Here is a 21522-nt window from a genome sequence, read left to right as displayed (position 1 = left end):
GGAAGCGTTTTTTCCCAACTGCACCAGAACTCGACATTTTCTCTGATGCAAAATTTCATCTGTCTCCAATCCCCAGTTTCTGTGGAACTGTCGTGATGAAATCCTGTTGACGGCATGCCGGAGTGTACGCAGACAAAGGCGGCAATCAGCTGGCTGTTCTTCCAGCCATTGCTCCGCATCAACAATCCTGTTTCTGTGTATTTATGTAAGCTACACGAGTCAGACTAATCAACAACAATTAGAATTATTGTGTGTAGGTATTTGTAATTATATATGTGGTGCTTACTAATGCAAAAGTTCCTCATTAAAATCAGTAAATAATTTGTAACTGTGCATTAAAGCATGCAAAAGGTACGCAATGTTGCTCACTGTATAGAACTAGACGCATTCTAATTAATCTCAATCAAACTGCAGTTGACTAGGATTTAAAAAATAATAATAGCAAAAAGATCTATTTTATCTATCTATTTATTTATATAAACACTATATATATATATATAATTTGAATATTAATTTTCAAAAGTCATGTGTTTTCTGTTAGCTATACCATCATTGTTTTAATAGTGTTTTATATGAATAAATAGATATTATTTTTGAAAAATTTATATATATATATATATAATATCTATTTTTCATATATAAACACTATTAAAACATGACCTTAGCATAATTGAAAACATGATTTTTGAAAATTAAAAAAATGAAAATCAAATTTAAAAACGTTGTGATTGATATAAAATAATAGAATAAATGGAGAACTCATTTATTCTATGGTTTATAATAATCACATAACATTTGAAAATTTGTTTACTCACAAAAGACAGACTCATTTAAAAATATTTAGCAAAATGAACCATTATTTGTGTCTACATCTCACACTTTGACTTTTTATTTCCATCTAAAGATAATTTTAACTTTATCTCAATTTAGAATAATTTTTCTTGCAATTCTTTGGTTTACATACTCCCAGATTCAGACTTTTGCTTCTTAGAAACACGAGTTTATGTTCAAAACAACATCTCAGAAATATCAGAGATGTTAAGTGTGAGAAAAAAAAGTCAATTTCCTCCATTTTTATTATTATTTTTTCATCCTGTAAGCGAAAACAAGCTTCCTTAAAGAGAAAGCAAGCTTTTCAGTATATATACCTTTGAGTTGGCAGTTCTGTCTAATAATGTATCATCAAAAATGAATGCAGAGATTGGGAGCTCAATGCATCTACATAAGAGTCCCGCCTAACCACGTATAAACACCATATCATATTAATTCCACTAAATGTGAGAGGCGCATTGATGCTTTCATGCACAACAGTGACCAAAGATTCAGCGGCATTTAGCTTTGGGCCGTTAGTAGTATTTTTAAAGCTATAACTGACCTTCCACCTTTATCTGGTTCCTCGTGCATGAAGGACGAGGCAAGATGCTGAAACTCCTCAGCCTGGTGCATGGAGTAATCCGTGCTGGCCACCACGATCCTGTCGCCGAACGTCCAACCCTGAGGTTCGTCGGCGAGCTCCAGAATACTGCAGTTAGACAAAGTGTCTATGGAGATGGAGGCCTGCGGACGCTACTGTTGGAGGGCACATATTTAGCATGCACATACAGTCGATAACTGTCATGCTTTATATAAAGACTGATACGCATTGTTGGTCTAATCTGATCTGAGTCCCATTAAAGATGCATGAAACACACGTGTATGAGCTGCATTTAATCTCGCATTGTATTTTTTATACATGACCAGTCAAAAGTCGACAGAAGCGTTTCTCCCGAGCCAAGATCTTACGATCTCGTTTTGTAATTAAATGATTGATAGATGATCCCTAAAACCAATTTTCCTCATAAATCAAATCCAGATAGAGACATTTAATGAAAGTAGAGTCACCGTGAGACACAAGGTTACTTAGCGACACGACCGTATTTTACACATGCCAGCGTTAATGAGAACATTATTCTTACAGTTATGCATTTTGGCAGGTGCTTTTATCCAAAGCATCTAGATCGTTCAAGCGATATTTTTCGTGTGTTTCTCGAAGTCAAACGCATGATCTTAGAGTTGATAGGACTCTCCTTCAAAGAGGACGCATTAAATCTAAAGCCATGCATTTTTGAAAGTATGATTTATCTTGTTATGCATGAAAAAAATGCATCAAATAAGTTCACGTAATGGCCACAATCCGTCACAAAGTGACACCACTTTTCGAAACGTCTTTCAAAGCAAAAACAACCCAGATGAAGAATTTAGTTGTAATCAGCGGGAAAACTGCCAAGTGCGTGGCAGCATGTTAGCAATTACGCGAATGGCATATTATCAGCTAGCCTGGGCTGAGTTTTCAGACAGTGGTTTGGATTAACACAAACCAATTTCAACCAATAAACAAGACGTCCCGATCCATTTTGGGAAAATAAAACCCAGAAGCACGACGACTGAAGAATCCAGTGCATCCAGGCATTGCTGTAGACCTCTGAGTTCTCCTAAAATCAGCGACGGGAGGGCGCTAAAATCGCGTCCTTATAGGCCGGCGGGCCTGCAATCTTGAGAGCGGTTTAACTTGATTGACAATAAAGTGTCAGGTTTGGCACTCATGCATCTCCAGATTAGGTTTAGCAGAATAAAAATCGATGTGGAAAGTAGAGCTGGAAGTATATTTCCTGAAGCTTTCTCTGCCGCTTTGGTCTAAATATGGCTGCAAAGTGCACACTTTTTATTCGACAAGTGAAAGTGCCCAAGTTTGTAAACAAGCTGACATTTGCGGAAATCGTCAGAGAGGCACGACCGGAGCTGTTATGGTGAGCTTATCACAAATCACTTCTAAAGGACGTTTCTACACGTTTCTCGTCGCTTTTGACAGAAGCTACTTCTGATATTCAACATCGACGTCTTGAGCAAACATCAAAAGTCATGTATATAATTTGCCATAATCTGGGCGTTTATAAGCGAGAAATCTGAGACGTTTAAGAAAAAATAAAGGAGAGGCAGAGGCAGGATGGGACTATCTATCAAAAAGGAAAGAAATAATTTAAATACAACACAATAAAATAAGCACCCAAATCTAATTTAAGCAGGGGAAAGGCACAGAAATAATGCATTTTTGATGAATCTATAAATACTAAAATTTCCATAGACGTCAGATTCCTGCTTCCAGCTGCAATGGTGTGAACATTGTTAATGAGTGAAAGAAAGTCTCAAGTACAAGCTACTGTGTGTAGATTAAGTTTTCTTGCACTAACTTATTAACTTTTGCGATTTGATTTGATCTGTACTGGACTGTTTTGATCCACCCCTACCCACATCTTTAGCTTTTTGTTTTATCTTCCACAATGACGGGGTGGCAAAATGTAAGCGCAGGGAGCTGCATGGGAAAGAGATAAGCACTAAGACAATTCATTTTTAATGAAAAGAGACAGACTGAGAGTGGGTTCAAAAACTGCCACCCCAAATATGTGGCACACGTCCCCATACCGTCCCAGAGGCCACCGTCGCTTAGAGCGACTGTCTGTCTGCTCAAAGATCAAAAGCCGCTAATAATTCATGAAGACACACATTATGGATGTTAAACAGAATAAAAATGCAGATGAAATATATACTGATCACATTACTGTAGCCTTGGTAGGCATTAGAAGCTTCTTTTTCAAAATCTCACTGAGCCTAAACTCTTCTGAAACAACAGAAGTTATTGTAGTTCAAAAAATCATATACTTGGAGCAAAACCTGAAAACAACTAATAAAAACTGAACGTAAACAAAACAAGTAAAAATATTTCAGAGCCAGTATCTCTCATTTTTAAACGGGATTAACCGATGAACAAAATAGAGAGTAAGTAATGTTGATATGAAAAATATTAAAGCTACATATAAATAAATGAACTACTGACAAAAGACAACAAAATAACCAAATAAATATAATGGAAATAAAAAATGCATAAAAATAAAAACGGATTCAAATATTTTAAATAGTAACTCTTTGAAACTAAAATTGCCTGATGTACACAGAACTGGAAAATAATGTCATTTATCCACAATGTATATAGACGTCGATATTATAATTTTTAAACTATTATTACTGATTAGGATTAGACTGCTACTTAAATTTTGCTGTTACTCATAAGATTTTAACGCCTATTTTTACATACAGTATAGTAAAGATATAATTGTTTAGTAAAATATAACTGCATCTAAATTCTCATTCAGTGAAATCATCATGGCTGCATAATAAACAGTGCAGCAGGCTCAATGATACTATGCCGCATTTCCATGTGCTCCCAGCTTTTAATTTTCCATCGGCCTTAATGCACGATGCAACTATAGAGACAGTCCAGTTTAAATAGTAAAAATTTAGAAAATCTTTGGTCGCTTTTGAGCGTGAAGCTTAACGGTCTAATCAGATTCAATGATCTATGCTAAGCTCACGGCTAAAAGTGCTACCCATCAGACCCGGCTGAATGGAATCAAAATGTTAAAACTCATTTGTGTTAACTCTAGGAGCTGGAAAACAGAGCCTGTTTCCTGTGTTCTTTTTAAGACAAAGGTAAGCAGCTGTGCCATTTGACCCTAGTCATATAGAGGTATATACTGCCCCTATCCATCTTTATTGTGTGCAAATAGAAGCTTTTGTTGTAAAAGATCTCGATTATGTTTCTGGAACAGAGTTATAAAGGTTTGGGTGACATCAGTTACTGATAGAGAAGAGTTTCTCCGGAAGCCAAAGCATACTGCTTCAAACATACCAGTTTGCTTTGGGAAAGCATACCCTGCGATGATTGTGGCAAATCCCATCCACCTGCTCTCTTTGTTGAGACACACAAGCCATAGTTTCTGTCAAACTTGAAGACTTCTCCTGTCATGTTGGCAGGGATGCAAGTCAAGAGTTTCAGCCTGAAGGCAAAGAAAGACATTTTTCAATACAGTGAAATAATCATTTCTATCCACATACTGGCAGCTATATAAAGTTCCGGCTCAGTAAGACCAGAAACAAGTTTTCTTTTTTGACAAGAGAAGCATTAAAATGATCTATGTGTCACAAAATATCACTACTTTCAAATAAATGCTGTTCTTTCCGGATCCTGGAGAATCTTACTAACAAAAATACTGAAGTAATACAACAGTTTCAACATTGACAATAATAATGCGTCTTAAGCACTAATGATCTTGACTAAGGTAATGGTTCTGAAAAATTCAGCTTTAATCACAGAAATAAATTACATTTTAATATATATTTAAATAGAAAGCAGTTCATTTAAATTGCAATAATTTTTCTAGTTTTTGCATTCACTGTATTTTTGTTCAAATAAATACAGTCTTGGTAAACAAGAGACTTCTATTAAAAACATTAAACGCTTCTAAACTTTTGAATATTGGTGTAATGTGTACAAAAGGATGTAGTTTATTCTTAAGCATACAAGATTAAAAAAGTTGGCGTTACATTCTTTTTTTTATTGGAATTTTCCACATTCAAATGGTTAAACTCTATGCAATTGCTGTAAAATTTTTTACAGTAAAGTTTTACAATAAATTGTATTTTTTTAAATTCATACTGACCACAGTATGATTATTATCTATATTTATAATGTGGCGGCTTAGTAAAAATTTTTCTGTGAAATTTTTTGAACATTTAGTAAAACGATCTCAGAAAAAAAAAGGTACAAAACTGTCACTTAGCCACTTAGAGAATTTCCAAAGATCGTTTTTAAATCTTTGTACCTCGTTTACCGCTCTAGTGACAATTTAGCCTCTTTACCTCAATATCAAGCGGGCTACTGCATAGGAGACGCTCTGGAAAAGCTTTGTGGAGGTCGGTCAGTTTCTCCCAGTCACCTGACCCCTCTCTAAGTCATGTGATCGAACCACTCCAGTCCATTCGGCCTCTGAAAAACCCCACACACAAACAGACACAGCGATTAAAGCGCCACCACCCCTCCAGCGCTGCCCGACAGACAGGCTCTGTAGATATTAGTCTCATTTACATCTTTAATCTTCCTGTTTTGCAATTCTGCCTGTCAAAGCCTATTTATGCAGAGATAATTGCAGCTCACCTCCCTGTTTTGCCGTCTGCATTGCCAGACCTACAGGAATTCAGCCTACTTTTGTTGCATTGCATTCAAATCAAACCAAACAAAATAAAAGACAACTCTGAAACGCAATCGAAAAAAGGCGTTTCCTCTTTCTCTCCGCTGCGATTGGGCGCAAATCTAAGCGTTCGAGCTGTTCGGGGATGCTTCTTGAAAATGATTAGAGCAATGATAAATTATAAAGGGCCCTTCAATGCAAAAGAGCTCTCAGAAGCCACTCCAATAATGTGGTTGAAAATGCACTGTGTATATGACCTTACGGGAAGTGAACTAGTGACATACTGTAAAAATGGCGCCCGTGCTTAGCGTTCCACTTCACCCTTATTATAAAATGTGTAATGCGCTTTTCAATTTATATGCTGCATGTAAAAATAGATAATACCAAAGATTTGTATGGTATGATATGTAGCAGCCATATGCCAACAATATATATTTATTCATTTATGCAGCTTCCATGCAAATACATATACCAATATTAGCTTTATGCATGTTTTTAAATACAGGCATGTCTTTTATATTTCTTACAGAAATTCAGTTGATGCATTGGATGCAACATATTACTCTTCAAATTGACAAACTGAGAAATTTAGTTTAGTTTAGATTTAGATTTAAAGTTTATAAATGACTACTAAAAACCCATTAATAATAATAATAATAATAATAATAATAATAATAAAATATTTAATGGCCATGGTTTTCTGTGTTGGGATATTTTTACTGAAACAAAGCAAAACGGGCAAAAGAGCTTGTGAAAAGTCAGCAGAAGCCTTGATTTAGTAAGGGATGTATTGAAATGATCAAAACTGAAAGTAAAGACATTTATAATGTTACATTAGATTTCTATTTTAAATAAATGTTTTATACTTAATATTAAATCAAATCCTGAAAATAATGTGGACTCTTTTATACATTTATAATCATCAAATGTTTTTTGAGCAGCGAGTCAGCATACTAGAATCATTTCTGAAGGATCACGTGACACAGAAAAACTGGAGTAATGATGACGCAGGAATAAATTAACTTGAAATATATGCAAAGAAGACACATCATTTAAAATTGTAATAAATATAATATTTTGATTAAAATCACACAGCTTTGGTTAGCGCATAGGGAGAAGTGGGGAGGGTACATGGACAAAGTTTTAAAAAGTAATTTTGATTTATGTCTGTACAAAAAAATAAAAATTACTTTTTTTTCGATCATTTGTGGTCTACACTCGCTGAGAAGACCTAAAAGTGTGTTTTTGGTGAAAGAACCCAGCCTTTACGTGAATAGACACTGGAAAAACTCGAAAAAACAAACTGCATTCACTGTGTTTTTGTTGCATTAAGTAGCTCTTTAGCTCCGCCCACACGTGCACGGAGAGAATCGCAAAGCTGAATCTGTTTTATATAAGAAAGATGAAACTAAAACTTGGAGATATGAAGGTTGCAGTACTGCTTTATGGGTACTCGAGATTAACTGGGTAAAACTTTGTGTACCCTTTCAGCATAAAGTGAGAAGAAGACCAGTATTGTTCATCAATAGAATGCAACTTTTAAGAGTTACCAAAGTTCTAAAAAGCATGTTGTGGCCCAAACTTGTTCCGAGAATTCCAGAATAAATTCATTAACACTTTTCCCATCTGTGGGCTTAGCTGTAATCGTCGGCAGGACTTTAATTCTACATCTAAATGAGTTCATTCTCTGCCTATAATAAGATCTTGCACACTTGTTAACTAAATTATCACTTTGGTGATGAACAAACAGATGGCATCTTCAGAATGGGGATGTTTAGCGAGGCGATGGTTGAGGATGGTGTAAAGTGCTGGGCCGGGTAATCAAGCTGCTGGGACTCGAGGGCGGACAGACGGCCACGCCGTGATATTAGCTAACAGCGCCGAGGATTGTAGGATACTTGGGAGATTCTTAGGAGATCGAAATGGAGTTGGAGAACCAAATATAGCAGGTTGGATCAGTGATTAACATCGTTTGCACGTCATATGGGTGAAGACTCTTCGAGATTCATTTTAGTGTTATTTAACCTGATGCATATTTTGGAAAACCGAATGCTTTACAGTTAAATTAAGATATCTGTAATTAAGATTGCCAAAAATGAGACCGCTTCCCTCTTCCATGCGATTCCTGAGATTTTCTTCAATGAAGACGATCCTTCAGAAATCATTCAACTATGATACATTTCTAGATTGTTATAAATCTCCAGCTGCTTCATATTTTGAGGAAATCTTTTGTATTTCATTCTAAAGGTCTTCCCTGTCACTTTTGATCAGTTTAATGCATTGCTTTGCTGAATAAAAGTTATAATTTATTTAACATTAAGAATGCACCTCAAAATAAACCAAGAGTAGAAAAATCGTCAGGCTGTTCATGACCCCGCACAAACACCAGATATGTAAAATATATCCGAAACTGGCAACGATTTCTACTTTTTCAGAACAATTTTTTTTGTGCTGGATATTGCCACTTATTGCCTTGTTTAAGACGTTTTGTAAAGCGCTGCTGAAATGGCTACATAAAGTTGGTCACCAGAACTTGCTTAACCAGCAGGACATCAACAAGAAAGACCCTGCGGAGCCTATAGAGACACGCTAGTTAAAGGTACAGTTCGCCCCATTTCCATATCATTCTAACCTGCATTATTCATTCTTTCAGGAAACACAACAGGAGATGTTAGGCAGTACATCGGGCTTTTTTTTTTTCCATGTTTCAAAGGTAGAATGTGATTTATAATGCCAAGCTCCGAAAGCGAACAAGGACTCAACATGGAAATCACCATAAAAGTAGCTCATCTGACCTGAGCTCGTGCTACAAATAATCATTATCTGTCACTTGACAGACCGGGTTGTGCATTTCCTGTCATGTTCTATTTTTAAGTCCACTGTAAAATACTGTAATGCTTGGTATTTCTTAATGTGGCGCTGATATCTTCTCTTGCGGGAAAAATAACTCTTGTTCTGCAAGAGCTTTTTAGTTTCACCAACCGCTGAGTCGCAGGTTCTTAGCCTTTTCATTTTCTCTGCTCTCACAATGTGAAAGAGACCCTAAGATTTAATGATGAATATCGTATGAATCATTCCACTGGACAGCACTTGAAAACTTTCTCTCCTCAAATCTGATTGTCCTTTTCTTCATTTTTAATCCACTAGTGTCTCTGACTGACAATACCTCTAAAGTAGAGAAATGCAATAGACCAGTACCCTTTTTTCTAATCTGTCAGCATGATGAAAATGTCAGTCAATCTTTTAAAATTCATTAAATGATGGAAGGAGTCTTCTGAAGTCACGTGATCACTGTGTGAGAAGCAAATTGACATTTTCATCTGTTACTTTCACTGAGATTTTTGTCCATTTCAGAGGCCTAACAAGTCTAAATAATGCAATGTTATCATTATTTATTCAACAAAGTATATAAACATAATTTTAATTAATGCATGTGTTTTTATATTTAATAATGATATTCAGTTACACACACACACACACACATTTATTTCAAAATTAAATCTCATTCAAAATTACATTTCTGTTACACCTATTAGTTGCTCATTAGCATGTATATTACTACAATATTAGCCATTTATTAGTGCTAATTAAACACATATTAATGTCTTATTCTACATAAACCTATTCTACATCCCTAATCAGTACCTAAACTTAACAACTACCTTAATAACCATTCTTAAGCAGCAAATTAAGGATTTATTGAGGAAAAGGCATAATTGATAGTTAACAAGCGTAACCAACTTACATATATTTATTTATCAAGTAAGGAAATATAATTCAGCATTACATGACTGAAAATGAAAAGAAAACATGAAAACTATTGTGAAAATTTTGAATTTTTCGATGAAGCAAAGTTCAAAAGAACAGCATATATTTAAAAAATGAATATTTTTTGTGACATTACAAATGTCTTTACTGCATTTTGATCATTTGAATGCATCCTTACTTTATAAAAGTAGGCAGTGGCTATTTTTCATTATGTAAAAAGTGACTAATTAAAAATAACAGCATTATTTAAATGCAAATAGTGTTTTCCACTATTACTTATGCCAAGTGGCAATTATCTGCACCTCAGTATCCAAGTACATTATAAAACAGAATGCAAGTTATTGAGTCTAAATGTCAAATGATTAAATAGATGCCATGGTTGACACCCTTACTGGGATAATAAAGCCCTCCCTACACCTACCCTAACACTATACCCAACACTATATTTTCAACTTTTTGATTACTTCCTTAATTATTATTGAACGTAAATGCTTTTAAGATGTGATTTAAAATTTAAAAAGGGTGAAATCGACAATCAAAATATAATCGCCATACATTTTGCCATCAGCGCCATTGAAACTGGTATCAAGCAATCATATTTTTGTAATGATGACTATCCCAGTCACACGTAGGTGGGCGGAGTTAGTTTAAATAGCCACTGCCAACAATAGACACTCCAATGAAAGCATTATTTTTATAGATAAATGCAGTTTTGTGTCTATTTTGAACGTTAACAGCCTTTATTCTGCTAAACTTCCCTGTTGCGCTTCACATGAAAAAAAACGATTCCATTTTTGCTGGTTCACAAACCAACCGGGGCTGCAAATGACTGATGACTGTGTGTGTTTAGTGGAGGTGAGAGGCGGGGTTTCTACCTTGAACCCACTGACTGATGGTGGTGATGGTGAAATGCTCCCCGTAACCTGAGTGAAACACCCGGGAGCTCCTGGCCTCAGACGAAGCCTTGGTTCCTGAACACACAAACACACACAAAACGCCAGCATCAGCCCGCCTTCCAGTCATTTCCTTTCCGAACTGCTGTTTGCTTTCCATCGCTGGGTAAACAAGCGGGCAAAGAGGCTCACCCTGATAGACGGCGTGATCCTCGACCGCTGAGGATGCGTCCCCTTTGACTGTAATAAAACTCCAAGGATGCCTGCAGAGAAACACACACGGGAGAGAGAGAGAGAGAGAGCTGCGTGAGGGACAAATAAGTCTGAAGATCTGTCCATGAATAAGTTGTCCCTCCTAGACAAACATTCTGACTTTCGCTGCTGTAAATGATGTTGACTTAAGGTGTGATTGACGGCTCGCGCTTCTCGGAGAGCACTTGGTAATTACAACGCCAGAGTTTCCCATCAGCCCCTGCTCAAGCAGCTTGGCTGACACCATCATCAGGACAATTTTCTTCAGCTAGACGAGACTGACAGGCCAAAAGAGGTGTCGCTGCTCCATCTGTCCAGCCGAGCGCGCGCCCACCGCATGCGAGGCGAGGTACATGTTTCGGGAGGAAATTCTTTTTCTCTGAAGCCCGAGTCCAACTTTTCGCTTTGTGATTGTGTCGACACGGACTTTTAAATGTGAGCCGTATTACTCGTCTGAAGCATTCGATTTTTTTTACGTAGAAATGTATATAAATGTGTGTGTGTGTGTAATATACAGTATATATTATCATGTAGAAAAATTAGAACGTTTTTGTGGCAACTAGTTAAAATAAAACATAAAAATATATATTTAAAAGTATTTTGTTACTTTTTAGAATTGATTTTAGTTTCTCTGTGCTTTTTATATTCATTATATAGCAAACATTTTATATATTTGGTAATAGTTTACAATAAGGTCACATTAGTTAATAACTAACTAACTAACTAATAATTAACTAACTTTTGCATTAGTTCTTCAAGTTTATTGTTAATTTATCTTAGCTCAGGTCCCTTACATAATATAAGCAGACACAATATCTGATTTTAGTAATGCACTGGTAAAATTTTGTAGTTAACATTAACATGTTAGCTATATGTAGTGTATTTAACTAACGCCAACAAATAAAACCTTGATGTAAACTATCGCCATGTACTTTACTCTTTCTCTTAAGGCAAGCAAATTGAAAGTAATTATAATGTTTGTCTCAATAAACTCATAATTTGCTGCTAATTAACAGTTGTGTTAGGTTTGGGATGTGATCACAGGTAATAACTATAAATACTATACTGTATGCATGCTGATAAGATAATTTTTTACATTTTTTAACATTTGGTAACCCGTAGTATCTTAACTTGATTATTAGAAATGCACATATTAAGCACATATTATTCTACATGACTTTATTTTATCTTTATCCCTAATCCTACCCGACACCTAAAGTACAGTACCAACTAATGCTAACTATTAATGAGCAGCAAATTAGGAGGGAAAACTGAAGTTAATAGCAAATAATAGCTCCTTTTTCAAAGTAGCATTCAATAATAGTAGTTTTTCTTTTAAAAGAAAATAATAATGAGGACTAAAGCCAGAACACTTTGCACAAGTTTATGCGAGCTAAGCATGCTCAACGTGTGCTCTTGTGTCGCTGTGGACGCTCTATTCGCCGACCGATTCAACAGATCACCACAATTACAAGTTTGCCATAAGTGGCAGTGAATTTTTGAAAGATACTCTTCATAGCTTCACAGGAAGGCACTTAGCAAACAAACCTGCCACTGTGCCACTGGCCATTTCCACTGGCCTCCATCATTTTCACATCTAAGGAAGCAAGTACGCAATTTTGAGTTAAGATTAGAGTTAGAAACTCATGAAATCTGTCTGAAGATATAATGCACGCTCAGAATGCTGTTGAATGCGCCTACCTCATTTCCTTATGTATATACTGATATATATATGTTAAAAGAATTGAGCCATGTTTTTCCTGATGTGGTTGGATTTGTGTGGAAAACATAAGTCATTACTGGAGATTATGAAATGTGAGCGAATATAAAATTTAGGAGCAAATGACTTTCCCGGCATCGCATGTCGCACAGATTCTGGATTGTAGCTCGGTGTTTCATTAAACATTTTAATTACTCCAAAGATGTTATCCGTCACAGCTATGCTGATAATACTCTCGCAGCCAAGCTTCGTTCACGTAAACAACAATTTCATTCACACAAAGCCGCAGCATTTCCTATCCAACCCTGAGAAAAATATCACTCAGAGGTTGACGTTTCATAGTTTAGAGACCTAATTTTGGGTTTGGGTTTGGGTTTCGTTTAAATATCAGCTTTGTCTTTGCTAAAATCCATAAGAGAAGGAAAATTAAAATCGCCGATGTTCAGAGAGAGCGTGCAGCTATAAATTAGAGTCTGTGACTTTTCATTCCTAATTCATAACGATCCGCAGCCCATTTGCAGCGTACGAGGATTCGTTCTAGTCATTTTCTAGTAATGGCTTTATAAATTCGTGCAATTTATATTCCATAAACTGAAAAGGGCTTCCCAAACCCTGCTCCTGGAGATGGACCATCCCAAAAATTCAGTTCCAACTCTAATCAAACACACCTGAACCAGCCAATCATGCGCTGCATCCCAATTTCATTATCATCCATCCTAAATAGTGTGCGATTAGAATTAGATTGTATACTTTGGTAGTCATCATTGTGCATCTGCATGCTTTTTAGGCCATTACGGCACACAACAGAACAAATCCCAGCTAATGATTTCAAACAGGCTTGCTTTGTATTTTTCTTTTTAATTTTTTTCATTTTATCACCTTTTTTATATTCCAGTCCGTCAGGCGCTTTGAGTTGCAGTTTATGTATGTAGGCAGAAAAGGTGCTATACAAGTATTTTTTATTATTTTCTTCCACACCCTTGAGGCACATTTTATGCATTTCCATCAAACGCTCCATGAACGTTTCCTCTAGTTTGTAAGCTCTATTAGAGTTGTGCGCAGGAAGGTAGAACTACAGGAACACTTATTTAGATGCTATTTCAAGAAATATATTTCGCTGGTTTCAGACCGGCAGCGATGCAAAAAGAGAAAATGTGAAGCGCAGCCAAGCTGATACCTGACTGGGAACGGTTGCTCAAAATTCAGTGTCCAATTCTTAACTAAATTCCAGACCGGTCATGGATAAGCAACTATTGGTAAGATGGAAACAGGTCATAGTACCGGAATCCGAGTCGATGGAAGTGTTGGCTACCCAGCTTAGTCAGAGCCTTTTTAGCCAGATCCTCCAGGTTGTTCGATCCTTCGTCATTAACCACCATGGCCAAGATCTGCCCGGTTTCCACCTGCGTCTATATACTGGGCCAGTCGTCTGCTCTGCGTCCTTGCTCCTATATGTGTCAAACCTGCACACACACACACACACAAACATAAAAGTGGGTCACTTAGATTAATCATAGACCAGTCAAGGAACGATCCAGAAGCCAGTAAGCATACTGAGTATGAATGATTTGCTCTGAAGGCTATGATTCAATAACAGATGCTCATTTCTGTGATGAAAAATAGTCGTAGATCAATCGCCTGCGATGATGCCAACTTGGAAGCGCTGTTTGTTTTGACAGCCGATTTGTAATTACTGTTTTAATTCCGACCGCACATTAAAACCATCAGTTAGTTGGTTTTACATGATGTACTGAAGTAACGAAGCTTTAATCTGTCAAGAAGCAAGCTCGCGTTAATTAGACTTGAACTTAAAAAGCTGAAAATGTGGAGGGGAGCTGGTGTCCCACTGACCTATCAGTGTGCAGCACCTCTCCGGTCTTGGGGTTGATGGACGTGAATGATGATGCCTCTGTTCCCCAGCTCCTTTCAAAACGGTAGCTGTTCTCATTACCCTGCCCAGGATGGAGGGTTTTGTTCAGGAACGTCCAGGACAGCTTCTTTTTTGCGTGAATCTCTAAGGTTCCTCCGGTTCCTACACCGATGTACTTGCGGCCAAAATAACTGTGTTCGACCTCGTGTCATCAGACCTTTTCAAAACAATAAGAATCAGATTATCAGACAGTCCTATGATTTTACAATTTAAGAGAATGCATTTTAAATTCCTGATTTAAACTGCGCCTGTTATTGATTTTTCAAAATGAGTGTGTCGAAAAAAAAAAAAAAGACTGAATCATTGAAAAGAGTAGTTTTAAAATAAATCCCAAGCTGATTCATGTGGACAAATAAACCTAAAATGCTGCCGTATTGCCCGCTCACTTGTTGGTCTTAATGAAACGTTGGTCTGAATGAAAATGCAAATTCGTTCCTTGCCACTAGGTGCTGCTTTTTGTGCTTTAAATTAAATAAACCAATCACTAGAGGGGTTTGGACAAATGAATCATTGAACAAATCATTTGGGACTAAAGAAATAAGGTAAAAATGATTGCATATTATAACCTGTTGTTTGACTAAAAATAATAATGGGAAAACAGTAAATAATAGTAATTAAAGTATATTAGTAAATAAAAAAAAATCTATCTATCTATCTATCTATCTATCTATCTCTCTCTCTATATATATATATATATATATATATATATATATATAAATATATATAAAATATATATGTTCAAAATCACTGATTCATTTTTGTAAGTCATTGAATGAGTCATTGAATCACTCATTAAACTTGTTTGTTTAAAATGTAAAATGTTTAATCAATGTCAAGTCCACACTATTATATTTTTTGTTTAAGTACACATGGGAAAATGTAAGATAAATATTTTATGTAAACTTTTGTAACTTTTGTAACTTTTTATTTTTGAGTATAATTTTTATGCTTTTTTCCCAAACAAAGCAAAGGACATTTTGCTAAATTGTTAATTTGTTTAGTAGACTAATATTCAACGCAAAAACAAGGCAAAAAAAACTGATTGTGATTCTAATGTGTCAATTAGTGTCAGTCCAGATCCATCAGAAGTGAGACAAAAATTCGGTAAACTCCTTTTTACTAGCATTCAAATTCCATTTGACTCTAATCACCATTCTAAAGATTCAAATTATCATTCAGCTTCCAGTAAGGTTCGCCAATTCAAATTTGCAGTCTAGAACTAAAAGGCAGTCGGTTAACCGATTCTGATTTTTAGCCCAAATCCTTTAAGATTGCTTCAAATTACAGGATTATAACATGTCAAATTCTCCTCCAAAACTTTCTGTGCTCTGTAAGTGCCTTATGAAGGCTGCAGGAGCGTTTGGGAAGCCTAATCATATTTCAAAGCCTATATTCATACCTGCAAAAGAGAGATGGTGAGGTTGCCTTTGTAAGGGCATTCTGGACTGCCGATGTGAAGTTCACCCTTGTTCCCGATGAGGATGTGCTTAGCCACTTAGAAAAATGGGTCGACTGGAATCGGCGATCACAAGCTTCCCTAAAAGAACAAACAAAATCAAGCCAGTCCTGATCTTTCGCCCTTAATTTTCAAGCAACGAGGATGTTTTCCAGCTCTAATTCTAGTTCTAAAAGAACAAAAGATGATTATTTGCACAGAACGTGATGGAATTCCCCATCGAATATTCAACGCCGGGCAACACCGAGATCAAATGTGTTTTGATTTAAGCCTGTCGAGGCTCCTGTCAAGCTTTGCCTTCATCGTGACGTAAATCTTCACGTTAAATCTTTAACACCGTGGAGATGTTTGAAAGATTTTTATTAGGGAGACCTACCTCCGTTGAGGATTTCGATGGAATGGACGTCGCCGATGAGGTGAGGATGACTTTGCGGCCGTAACCGATGGTGACTCTGTGGGCTTCATTGTGACCAGGAGTCCAGGGTTGTAGTCCAGGAAGCTTATCGGGACAAACTGGAAAAGACATGGACATTTAAATGTGAATTAGGAACAGAAGCCAAGTCGCTTGTACAGAAATACACACTCAACTTTTCATTAGAGTCTCATTTTGTGAAAAAAAATATATATATATATATTTTTGAACTCCTGAGATTAAAAAGCTTTAGTATACTATGAAAACATAACTTGCAGAATTTAAAATGTCCTTTCAAATAGAAATAAACTTAACGACCATAATAAATCGACTCTCAGTGTCAGTGTCACACACGCATTTTATATATATATATATATATATATATATATATATATATATATATATATATATATATATATATATATATATATATATACAAAAACTTCAAATGAAACAATGGTTGTTGAATGGGTGCCGTCAGAATGAGAGTCCAAACAGAATGAGAGAACTCCAGTCCATCAGTTAATGTCTGAGAAAAGCTGAATTTTTGTAAAAAAAAAAAAAAAAAAAATGTTAAAGCATGTTTAAGTTTAAACTGTGGCTTACAAAATATGAGCTCTGTGTAATATTGTTTTCTTTGGTGAAACAGTTATATCATCTGAATCATGGGAGAAATACGCACAGATCAAGCACTAATTACAGTCAAGATTCAGTCCAAACTGCATAAGTGACATCTTAAAGTTAAAACATCTTATTGATACACAGTCATTTTATCATTTAATGAAAAAATAAAACTGTCCTTGAGCCACTGAGCTAAAAAAAAGTTCAACATAGTATGAAAACATAACTTTCAGAACTCGGAAAGTGTCCTTTCCAAGAAGAAAAAATCAGGGTCATGATTATATATATATATAGGAATAAACTTCAAATGAAACAAATATTTTACGATGTCAACAGAAATGACCTATATATCTCAGATGTCTAGACTCAAAATTGACCACGATAACGCTTCAGTTCATTTGCTATTACTGCGTTGATAAAAAGAAGTCAGGGGTTGAACCACAGGCGGATGTTTCTGACTGCAACCAGACTTTTAAGTGTCATCACATATTAAAAGGGTCTCATTCTTTCCTTTAATGCTGTAAAAGCCTCGGAGAAGCCACGCACTTGATTTGAATACACACGGCACATCTCCGTACCCAGAGCAGCTGAGAACTTTCATCATGAGCATTTCCATATCTCTGCTTTGAAATGAGAGTAAAGGGCTTACGCTGAGCTTTCTAATGCATTTTCTTCTGCGTCAAAGCCTTGAGATGCAGCAACAAAAATAATGACAGTGATAATCACCCAGAGGAACAGCTTACTGCTCTTTCTTAGCTCCATGAGACTAAGGGGTATCGCTTATGTTCGTTTTAAGCATAAACTCGTTTTTCTCCAGACATTTAGCAGAAATAGAGACAGCTGGTTGTAGAGTTTATCCTCAGAATTAAAAGTGCATTAGATAGATAGATAGATAGATAGATAGATAGATAGATAGATAGATAGATAGGAGGAGTGACGGATAGATAGACAGATAGATAGATAGATAGATAGATAGATAGATAGATAGATAGATAGATAGGAGGAGTGACGGATAGATAGATAGATAGATAGAGATAGATAGATAGATAGATAGATAGATAGGAGGAGTGACGGATAGATAGATAGATAGATAGATAGATAGATAGATAGATAGATAGATAGGAGGAGTGACGGATAGATAGATCATTAATAATTAGATAACAAAAAATAATTAAGTTGAAGTAAAACACAAAATCTAAAAAAAAAGAAAGAAAAATATAAATACTCATTAAAAGGAAAAGAAACTATGAAAATGAAAACTAATCAAAAAATTAAAAACAACTTCTAGAGCATACAATGATAGTAAAATAACACTCATTTAAATTAATAAAAAAATTTAAATGAATACAGCGCATCATGAGAAATTGTCTTTTTCTCAAGAGGAGCATGAAAAGACTTAAGCAAAAGTCTCCATTTGCTCTTCAATTAATTTTATTGCTGTCTGTGCCAAACAGATGAGATATTAAAGATTTTTTCTTCTGACCTAAGGAGTACTAGCCAAAGTTGCAATTAAAAATGATGAATCTAGCACATTGTAAAGATGTTTGGGAGGATACAGTCAATTACCGGGAGTGAGAGATTTGCATCAGACCAATTATAAAGTTACGTAATCGATATTTACATCAGCCACATGTAACATTGCTTCGGGTGGACAGCTGATGTGGAGGGTCACCTAACAGCGGTGCAGAGGTGTCTTATAAAGGAGTCGAACACAAAATCACGTATTTGCTCTTTATTTTGTAAATCTAAATAAGCAAGGAAGGAATAAAGGAATAATTTATCCAAAAATAAAAAGAACAGTTCACCCAAAATGTAAATACATTAAAGAAACGTACTCTCCCTCAGGCCATCTAAGATGTAGATGAGTTGGTTTGTTTATCAGAACAGATTTGGATAAATTTAGCATTGAATCACTCACCAATGCTTGCAGTGAATGGGTGCCGTCGGAATGAGAGTCTAAACGGCTAAAAACAACATCACGATAACCCACAAGCACTCCAGTCCATCGGTTAATGTTTTGTGAAGAGAAAAGCTGCATTTTGGTACGAAATAAATGCATTGAAAAGACAGAATGCATTTTTAAGTTTCCAAAATATGTAATATTGTTTTCTCCAGTGCAATCTCATCTGAATCAGGAGAGAGATATGCACAGATCAAGCACTGTTTACAATCATAAGACAAAGTACAAAACATGCAAGTGACATCTTAAAGTTAAAAACATCTTAAGGACGGTTTAGTTTCTTAAAATGCTAGTTTCTTTATCCGCTGTTTGGACTCTCATTCTGACGGCACCCATTCACGCAGAGGATCCATTAGCGACATAATGCCTAAATTTCTCCAAATCTGTTCAGATGAAGAAACAAACTCACCCACGTGTTCAACTGCATACACAACACTCAAATGCTCCACTATTAATTCATTTAGAAGTACTTATTAACAGCATTTCTCTCATTTCTGTCACAGAGTTGTTTACATAGGCAATTACTAGGTTAAAAAACCGCGCGCACCTCAGAAATATCAGTTTCACAATGCGAATACATAAGTAAAACTCTATTTTGCGAAATATGAACGTATTTCTTCATTAAAGAAAAAAAAAAAAAGCTGAAGCGTAGCTAACTAAAGAGACAGGCAGTGAAAGAACAACAAAGCCACTATTAGATAAAGCGTGCCTTTAATAAATTACCCCATTCATCCTGAGCTCAGCTCTCACAATCAAAGAAAACACAGCAGCCTGTCATTTCAAACAAACGCTTTTATGCGACCACTAACTAGCTGTCCTGAAGTGATACATTAATCTCATCGCCTGCCTTTACAATACACAGGATCCACGCCGCAAAACAAAATTCTGAAAAGCCATCACGCTTTGTGTCGTCAACAAAAAAAGCTGTTCACATGCAGATTTTCCCGAGGAATCCGCTCGCTCAAAGGCATCTCTGGAAATACCACCGAAACCAAAAGAGTGATCTCACTCGAAATGAACATAAAACATGTTTTCGCAGGCATTCAAGCAATTGTATTGAATCATGCAACCATTATGACCATCCACCGTACTTTTGACTTTTAATGCGGAAGGCTGTGCTGCTTTTCTTTTTTAGCATTGCAAATCGCATTTCCAACTACAAGGTCTGAAAGCGACTTGAGTTCGTTAAATTACAGTAAAGCTACTTTGCTGAGCAAAGTTGAAAGGAGCAGAAACGCACTGCATTTACGGGCTTGTAAAAATACAGATTGTGCTGTTGGGTTTTGGCTTAAAACGGAGTTTGCTGGACTAGAATGAAACATGCAGTGGAAAAAAATTCTCAAAGGGCTTCTGCGGGTTTGGCGAACTGAATCAAGAACCTTCTTCTGTAACAAGACTCTTAGTCATGCGGTCTCTCTCTGTCGGACGGATTAAAATGAGACTGAAAGGATGTCGGTATATTTTGGATGGCCACATGCTATAGTTAATCTCTGATACCGTACATCGGGCAGTGTCACAATTCAGCCTGTGAAGTGACAGCAGATAATAGAGGATGACGGAAGAAAAGAGCAATAATATTACAATGTAGGCTATAAAATATAAGGTTATGTTAATATGTCAGACAATCAAGGATTTGAAAGCACACTCTTCTGTATTTGCTTATTTTAAACATGTTTTGTTATATAAATCCTTTTTAATTGTATACTTTGTTACTTATGTATTTATTGTTTTCAAAGTAAAATTAACTTTTACAGTTTACAGATTCATTTTTTATTTTTATTTATTTTTTTATTATTTTATTTTATTTTAAATTCTAATTTATTTATTTATTTTTGTTCATTTTATATTTTATATATTTCTCATATTTATTAATACATTTATTTATCTGGCGCAAAACGTCATGAAACTGAAACACTTTGTGGCAAAACTGATTCATGAGCGCAGAGAGAGCCAGAAACTTACCAGCCTGAGCGATCTGCGAAGAACAGCTACTACAATAAAAGCAACACAGATCTTCATTTTCAGCACTGTTGGTTTGGTCCAGAGTTTAAAGGCACCTCTCCTGCAACACAAAATCCAAAAAGCCCACAATTACTTAATTTACAGATAAAGCTGAATCATGTAATTTCCGTATCGACCAAATGTAAATGCAAAAATCATTATCGTTTTCACGTGGTCAGCCGGGGCATTCGGAGGAATTATTCACGTTTTCCAACGCAAATCAACCTGTCCCAGCGCACAGTATTCCACTGAAAAAAAAAAAAAAAATCGCCTTATATATTCCGCGCGCACGTATGTCGCCATGACCAAACATGTCATTGAGCGTGTGTGAAGTTGCCATAGAAACGGCCAGCGATTTTGTCAGTTTGCCAGAATCTGAACGTGTCGGACCCTGGTTTTGCATTCCTTTGAAACCTGCTAGATCTGAAGGTTACGTGGTTATCTTCA

The sequence above is a fragment of the Puntigrus tetrazona genome, chromosome 7 (genome assembly GCF_018831695.1).
Source record: "Puntigrus tetrazona isolate hp1 chromosome 7, ASM1883169v1, whole genome shotgun sequence".
Lineage (NCBI taxonomy): Eukaryota > Metazoa > Chordata > Actinopteri > Cypriniformes > Cyprinidae > Puntigrus > Puntigrus tetrazona.
Note: the sequence above shows the minus strand (reverse complement) of the source record.